This window comes from Dreissena polymorpha, chromosome 8 (genome assembly GCF_020536995.1).
Source record: "Dreissena polymorpha isolate Duluth1 chromosome 8, UMN_Dpol_1.0, whole genome shotgun sequence".
Taxonomy (NCBI): domain Eukaryota; kingdom Metazoa; phylum Mollusca; class Bivalvia; order Myida; family Dreissenidae; genus Dreissena; species Dreissena polymorpha.
The window spans coordinates 6,925,464-6,934,595 of record NC_068362.1 but is presented as its reverse complement, the minus strand read 5'-3'; the positions used below and the strand labels follow the sequence as shown (position 1 = coordinate 6,934,595).

The following is a 9,132-nucleotide window of genomic DNA, read 5'->3' as shown; positions in this document are numbered from 1 at the left end:
ATTTGCGAAACTACGAAGATTGCGTATATAAGGTATAAAATACTTAAACTGTGTTAACCTGGTGGAATAGCCGAGAGGGCTAATGCGTTTTTACTTCAGACTAACTCCACGACTCCGGGGGTCACTGGTTCGAGCCCTGGTACCGGCTACTTATTTTTCCTTTTTTTAAATTTTATTCTTGATTTTTTAATGAAGCTTTTAAGATCCTATGTTTACATTTATCAATATAAAGCATTTAATGACAAACTTCAAAATATGCCAAAATCTGTGAAAAGGCCCCTTTAACAAGAGGCGTATATATTAAGGAATGAACGGCTTGATGCGTGAGTACACCATGTATTCTACAAAATGCAAACTGTCAATAACCTTCACCGTTTATTTACTATTTCTATAGAGCACAGTATAACTGCTAGCCAATAAAAATACTTGGCCCTGTAGAATATAGCATGAACCCAGAAAACGTGCAGTAAACTTCGTCTCCTGCGCCAATGAGGTAGCTGGCTGATATTGCCATCACTGAAACGGTTTGTCCTCCCACCAATTCCAGAATCGCTGCATTGCCTGCAGATGAGGCGTGTGCTGTGTTATGCCCGTAAAGTCCATTTATAGTGCTGAAAAAGTTAGTTTTTTTTATCAAAATAGCTAGTCAATTGTTGCTAACAACAAAGGTACGTATGTTATATCTTCAGTGCCTGCAGAGAAGGCTGTATTGTGGCCTTAGGGACCATTGACAGTGCTGGAAACGAAAGTTTAGTTATTAAATTAAGGATGATTATTTAACACTAGCATTGGGATTGCTTGAACAGGGACATGCAGCAAAAGTATGTATGTAAGAAAAACTTCTGATATTATGCGCATTTTTCATTGTTGAATTGAGCTGAAAAGATTTGACAGGTCAAAAGAGTTAGTTTAAATGTGGTAACTGACAACTTATCTACAACTTATATTGGTACCAGTTGTTTATAACAAATATATATTATTATGTATATTTTACATGAATGTCCAGTCCACTAGGCCGAAATGATCCGTAAAACAAAAAAAGTGTATTTGTGTCGAATGACCGAATCTGCACTAGAACTAAATTTAGATTAACATCGTACATCGCATCGCATCATTTCTGTCGTCCGCTGTCAACAAGAAAGTAGGGTTGATATTCAAATGCATTTTATTTCTCTTTTCGGGATTTTGTTTTAGTATGTTGATGCTGCATTAACAAATATAAGTGTATATAAAGTGAAAACACCAACATAAACAACTGTTGCGATATACACCTACAAATATAGTATACATGTATACTGTAAGATGCGCATTATATCACTTTAAGGGACACCATATACTTAATAATTAACGGCATTTACTGTTAGTTATGTAGAAAGTACTTCATGGACAACATATACTAAACTAATAAACTGCAATTATTGTTGGTTATGTAAAAATAAATAAATAAATGGACACCATATAATTTAACAATGAGCGGCATTTACTCTCATTTATGTAGACAGAACAAAATGGACAACATTTCATTTACAATGGACGACATTTACAGTTAGTTATCAGTAATTTATAACTGTATTACCTTGATTGTTTCATCAATGTAAGTTGCACGTAAGTGTTTGCAGCGCCAAGACAATGGTAGTGAAATTCATACAAGCCTGTGACCGGAACAACAAACACTCCAGAAGTTGGATTATATGCTCTTTTCGAATCGACGAAAACTTTGTCAAATACGACAACTTTTCCGGCCGCCACAGACGCGTTCTTACTTAGTCCTACTGAGAAAATCACCACGAGTTCTGTGTCTGAAATTCAGAAAAAATACAATGATGTCAGTGACTAAATGCCGGTCGTATATATACCGTAAAGTCAATGCAGTCTGTTTTAACCTTTATACAACTAGATACACTTCATTTTAACTTGGATGTTCATATAGTGGAAAGCTGTAATATGCTAAAATCGTTCTGTTTGTTATACTTTATTGAACCTAATTGGTCACTGTCGACACGGGAACTACTAAAAAGTATCCCGGTTACTTTAGGTACACTACAAAATACCCCTGGTACGAAACATATATTTAAACGTATCCCGACTGCGTATTTTCTATAACCGGGGTACAGTGTAGTTTACATACTTTAGTACCAAAAACGACAAGTTAAACCTCCCCTGGTTGTCTTAATTATACTGCAAAGTACCCGGGGTACGGAATATAGATTTAATAGTACCCCGGCGTATGGCCTTGTATTGAAATATACTTAAGATTACCAGAGATGCGTTTAGGTACTACTGTAGCCGACAACGACTAAGTTAGCCTTACGTTAACATTAAATAATTAACTGCGTATTACATTGGCAAAGGAAAACATTAAACAGGTTAACTTTTACCTGGGTTTGTTTAATCGAAATCCGATACTAGTTGTGCTCCAGAAAACGTTGTAAACACATGGTCAGCAGAACCGAACAGATGACTTTCATGACCGGGTCTAGAGTAGAAACCAACGTTGTCACCACTGGACAAATGGAGGATAACCGAGTTACCGGCGCTTGCCCAGTCAAACTCGGTGAATCCGTAAATTGAGCAAACATATGCGCCGTTCTGTCTCAGATCTAACCAAAGTTCTTCGTGTTGTCTCGAAGTGCTGATAATATTTATAAAAAGGTTATTTAATTTATTATAGAGTTGCGTTTAGTGAAACGTTTTAAGTAAAACCATCTAAGTAGCCTAACCATGCTGTCTCAAAGTGCTGCGAATAGATATAAATATAAATAAGTGAAACTCCAGCTGCTGGTGCAATTTTGCATTTTTGTTATATGCACTATGTTGGCTCTTTATTTAAGGCATGTGATCAATTGCCAAAACAGTACAAAACAACACATTACGAAACATCATACGCATATAGAAGAATAAAGCTGGGGTCACTGCCTTAGAACGGTCAATGCAAAGCATTGGGGATTTAAACCTGTTTTAGAACTTTCAAACCCACACTTGGAACAGCAATATGCATGATACATATAAGTGTAAATAAAATTCAACCTCATAGAATTGCAACTCAAATTGAATAATAATACAATGGAATTAAAACGCATTCATTTTAATAACTATTGAAAATTTACTAGTAGGAAGGAGACCAGAGCAACTTAGTTACAACTTCTACACGAATGATGAAATTAAATTACGAACACGTGTCAACTACATCCTTGTTTTTACAAAAATATTTTGGAACATAGCATGAAATAGTTAATATATCAGATCATAGTGCAAATACAGGAAGAAGCAGCAATATCGGGTTTAAAAGATCCAAATTACATAGTTTGGTTGTTTATGTGACTGCTAAAAAATAAACCAAGCAAGAAATGTCCGTCAAAGAGAAAATGTTAATAAAGTTAAACGATATAAACCCGATGACATATGTGTGTAGCCAAAACAGTGAAAGAGGATCGTATGACATTATTTAGAAGCGATGACACGATGACGTCACCAGAAACAAATTTATGGTCCCAATTTAAAATGCCGAACTAACAAAAACACAAGTTTTTAGGAGACGTATTTTTGTTATACTTTACTTGCACAAAATCAAATAAATATAATTTTTAACATATTTAAAAATGTGTCATGATGGAGCATGTTCGTATAAAATTTGACGTGAAGTTAATAAATCTGCTGTAAAATGTATCTTCGTCTTTTAGAATTGCATTTATGTTATGTTACGGTAAATTGGACAGCTTATTGTACTATATTTAGTTTCAATAGAATACATTATTCCACTGTTTTCATTAGATATATCAAAGCAATACGTGATTTTCTGTTTAACACGGTGGCACAAATATTTTATTTATATTGTGGCCTCAACTTAGTAACTTGTGGGAACAACTTATAAAGTTGAGGGAACAACTTCATAAGTTGTGGCTTGAACTTAATAACTTATGGAAACAACTTTTAAAATAACTTGTGGAAACAAGTACGTTGTCTCCACAATTTATAAAGTTGAGACCTCACCTTAGTAACTTTCGGTCACAACTGCATAACTTGTTCCCAAAACTTTAGTTGTGGCCTCAACATAGTAATTTGTTCATGTAACTTATTAAGATACTCCTTGAACTTAATAACTTTTGAGAACAACGTATTAAGTTAAGGCTAGAGCTTAGAAACTTGTGGCGATAACTTCATAACTTGTTCCGACAACTTATTAGTTGTTGCCTCAACTAAATAACTTGTAGGGCCAACTAACTTAGTTGAGGCCACTACTTTAAGTTTAAGCAATCAGATTCATCTTTACCGTTTTATCACAATTAGAACCCCTTATACTACTTGGTGCTCGGGTTCGAGCGCCGGTCTGAGCACTATCCCAGTAAGAAATAGATCCCCGGTTCGAGCCATGTATGAGCACTTGCCATGTAAGCCATGGATTCCAGATTTGAGCCCCTATTTGAGCAATCGACAAGTTAGCGACTGGGTTCAGGGTTCGAACCCTGGTGTGAAAACTAGCCACATAAGCGACTGATTCCGGTTTCAAATCCAGGCCTGATCGCTCCATTTTTAAACGATGGGTCTTTGGATTTTAGCTCCAATCTAAGAACTTTTTCTGTAAGCGACTGGGACCACAGTCTGAGCATTTGCACCCTACGTAACGGGTCGCGGTTTGGAGGTCCTGCCTGAGCACTAACCCTGCATGCTACGGGCCCCGGACTAAAATCCGGTTTTAGTACTTACCATTTAAGCGAACGGTCCCTGATCCTAGTCCTCGTCTTAACGCCGGACCCGAAAAATGCGGGATTTATAGCTTACATGGCTAGTGCTCAGACCGGCGCTTGTACCCGAACACCCATCGCTTGCTAGGCGAGGTTATTCCGGGACTCGAAACCAGGAAATGTTGCTTACGGAGATTGTGCTCATTTCGGCAAACGTCGCTTAGAAAGTGTCTGCTCAGTATGGTATGTTAGCGACGGCTGTTTGGTTCGAGTCCCTGTGTTAACCCATAGCTTTCGGTGCGAACGCTCAGACTAAGGTTCGCAACCGGGATCCTTCCCTTACCGGACAAGTGGTAAGACACAGGTTTGAACCCGGGATCCATAGCTGTCAGGGCTAGTACTCAGACTGTGTCTCGAACCCGGGTCCTGTCACTGTTGATACAAATTTTTATATCGGAATTCAAGCCGTTGCTATAGGGTTAATCTTCAAACCGAGGCTCGATCCAGAGACCCAACGCTTTCAGGGCTAGTGCTCGTACCGTGATTCGAACCCCGGGACCGTCGAAAACTCATAATTAGCTTTAAGGACAAGTGCCCATACCAGGATTCGAACCCGGGACCGTCGAAAACTTCGGCATGTAGCACTCTCCTCGTAAGCGATTGTTCCCGGGATCGAACCCCAGTCAGAGCAATCGTCCTTTACAAGAAGTGTCCCGGGTAAGAATCCAAACACCATGGACCACTCTCTTATGAAGCGAGCGCTTAGGGACTCGAAACAGGGATCCGACGCTTACGTTGTTAGTGCTCAGACCAGGGATGGAACCCTGAACCCAGTCTCTTACAAGGCAAGTGCTCAGACAGGGGCTCAATTCCGGGATCTATAGCTTACATGGATAGAGCTCAAACCGGCGCTCGAACCCGAACACACAATATTACGAGTATGAGGGTACTAACTGTGATACCACGGTAAAGATGAAACGATATATAATTACGGCATCTGCATAATACATTTAAAATCATAAATGTATACATTTAAAGATAATAACATTTCGTTGTATATATTTATAACCGCCTTATCAACACAAGAACTGACATATTTTTACCCAAAAGCTCCTCGTTTTCCGCTTTCCAGAATGTTCAAATAAAGGTTTTATGTTTTTGATTTAGACGGGAAATCTGTTTTATTTATCCGGAGCTCATCCTTTATGGGTCAAAAAGTTGTAAACAATACAATTTTGAGTTTTAATCTTTAAACGTGTTTAAGAGATGTAAACGATAAAAATGAAGAACACAAATAACCAAAGGACACTTACTCTGAGAAACTGTAGGCAAGAGTTATGGCTTGTTTGCACTGCATCTTCTATTGTTGAGAATTATGTACCTATTAAGTCTCCTATTTTTCGTTTAGTTTTTATGATTTGCCCGGACACCTACTATATAGGACAGTACCTCTTAAATATAAAGATAAGCGTCACTGCTCTTATACACTGCACTTCCCTTCAATGAGATATGTTATGCCGTTAAAGTATCGAATGGATACATCGTATGTTATTTCAGATATTATTGCACACATAAGGCTCCGTGACAAGATACAACATCACTTTGCAGTTTCAGTTATAATTGTTGCTGTTGGGTATTACATAGCAAGAGAAAGATCAAACTTTAGTTGTCATAATGTTACGCAGTGCATTTATTCCGATATTGATATTATGAAAATTATGACTTTTATTAATAGATTGAATAATACGTATAGTAGACTCTTGTCCACGGCAGTTATTCAAAATATATTTTACGAACCACTATTGGATAGTTATGTTTGTTAAGGAATATGTAGCGCAGTTCGTTAAATTAATAACGCCATGTGTATTTCAGACCGATTTCCCAAAAACATAATTCACATCACCGACATAGATTAAGCTGACTACACTACAATATTGCCCATGATATCGAATTTTGTGTTATGGAATTGAATACAAGTTAATCATATAATACAATTTCAAGGTTCGTAAAAATTCTAAATATTTCGAAAAAAGATATCATTAGAATATAGCTGAACTACAGCATATAAAACATAGCCCTCATGTATGCTAAAAATCCACACACCTATGTTGCTACTAGATATTATTCTTTGTGATCCTTATCAAATGTATGCTTTACATAATATTCTTTAATAATCATTACCGAATTATTATGTAAAAATGTACTTGTTGTGTTTGAAGTCGAAACCTATTCACTTAATCGATGTCAATTTTACAATCATTAACATACTTTTATGTAAAAACTGTCGTCAAATTTATCGCTTTTATGTCCGTATTTATAAATGTTTCGATGGCTTTAACTGATGGTTTTAACATTTTATCAAACGATTTATTTCCGTTATTTAATCCAGCAAGTCGAAATAAAAACAATCGAAATTTTGCTAACTTTTGTAATAAATCTTTACCCGTAACGCTACACATATATACTAACCTGAACAAATGAAACATGTAGTATCCACTTGACTGTGCGGTGAATACGCCAGAAGAAAGATTCAACGAGTCGCCATCATCGACTAGTTTGGTATGGTATTTCACAGTCGTGTTTTCCAAGACATTCTGGTTGTGACTGGATGTAGCTGAGAATGCTATTGCACCGTGTTCTTCGGAATCTGAGTGAAGTTTTAAACATAAATATGGTTTGGAAACATATTCAACGTTATGCTTGTTTTACAAGTACAATTAGTTAATGATTCCCGTTTCACACAACAATATGCATTTCTTCACAAAAATAATGAACATCCATGTTAGAACAAGATATTCAGTATATACATCGCTCAACCATATTTATACTTAAATAAATGCTCTAAAATTCTAATGATAAAACTACTGTTATGCATGAAAGTGTAATGAACGTACAAAGAAATTGAGATCCAAGTTCCACTCCAGTGAATGTATTTTCTTTCTAATAGGTGTACAGCGAAACCGTACATGTTCCCTTGGTTTTAACATAAACGGTGTCTCCCACATTTAATTGTACAATCACAGTGTTACCAGCATCTACATATTCGCTATTCATGTGTCCATAAAGTGAAGCTAGGAGTGTGTTGTTGAGATACATCTCCAAGAAGAAACGCTCTCCCGACTGGCTGTACGCAAATGCATGGAACTTATACGTGCCATCTCTCTTACACGTAAAAATCCCTTTGCTAATATTTGTAGCCGGGTTGTGCACGGTAATTGTCTGGAATAAACGACAACAATAAACAATGTCGTTCTGTAAGCTATGATATGATATAATTTCGACAAGGGATCATGTGTTTTAAAATACGGAACACACGTAATGTCATAACGAATTATTTAATCCCAATACAACATTTATCAGCACATTGCACTCATATTATCTGTTTTATTCCAAAATAGCTGGACTCAAAAGCCGTACAATTGAACATCAACAATGAATGGTTTCTACTTATTTTACCCTACACGCAGAACAGTTGAACTGTTAAACAGTTAGAAACGTACGTCAGCAAATGGTATCGTTGTCGCTGCCGAGTATGAAGCCGTGCCTTGATAGACCGTAAATGCTATGGGGTCGAATTTGCCGTGAACTAATATAAAATTATAAGAAAATTATTATAACACCAATTATGCTAATCAAATTAGCACGTTTAACATTTCTTCTTCTACTACTACTACAACACCTTCTACTACTACTACTACTACTACTACCACTACTACTATCACTACTACTACTACTACTTCTACTACTACTACTACTACTACTACTACTACTACTACTACAACTACTACTACTACTTCTAATACTAGTACTACTACTACTACTACTACTACTACTACTACTACTACTACTACTACTACTACTACTACTACTACTACTACTACTACTACTACTACTACTTCCACTACCACTACAACTACCACTACCACTACTTCTACTACTACTACTACTACTACTACTACTACTACTACTACTACTACTGCTACTACTACTACTACTACTACTACTACTACTACTACAACAACTACTGCTACTACTACTACTACTACTACTACTACTACTACTACTACTACTACTACTACTACTACTTCCACTAGTACTACTAGTACTACTACTACTACTACTACTACTACTACAACTACTACTACTACTACTACTACTACTACTACTACTTGTGCTACTTCTACTATTACTGCTACAATTATTAATATTATTATTTTTACTATTATTTTTACTATTAATATTATTATAATTATAATTATTAATTATTATTATTATCATTATTAAAACATGTATTATTACAATTTGAATGACACTTACACTAATGCGAATAGTACTAATTAATAATTATTTACATTTATCTAAATAATAATTCAAGTCATCGATTAACTGCATATAAATACACTTTTACTTGCCTGCTACTATTGTGGTTATCACAAGAATCGCTATAAGG

At 36.1% G+C, this 9,132-nt stretch overlaps 1 long non-coding RNA gene across 1 annotated transcript; it reads right to left on the bottom strand.

The window, feature by feature from the left end:
- Window positions 1-362: 362 nt before the first annotated feature.
- Window positions 363-8,270, bottom strand: LOC127842796 (uncharacterized). Its single transcript, XR_008031879.1, has 6 exons — window positions 8,183-8,270; window positions 7,577-7,901; window positions 7,152-7,329; window positions 2,379-2,632; window positions 1,577-1,799; window positions 363-611 (listed from the first exon to the last, which is right to left on the bottom strand). It is a non-coding gene; the product is annotated as an uncharacterized LOC127842796 (long non-coding RNA).
- Between the last annotated feature and the right edge of the window lie 862 nt (window positions 8,271-9,132).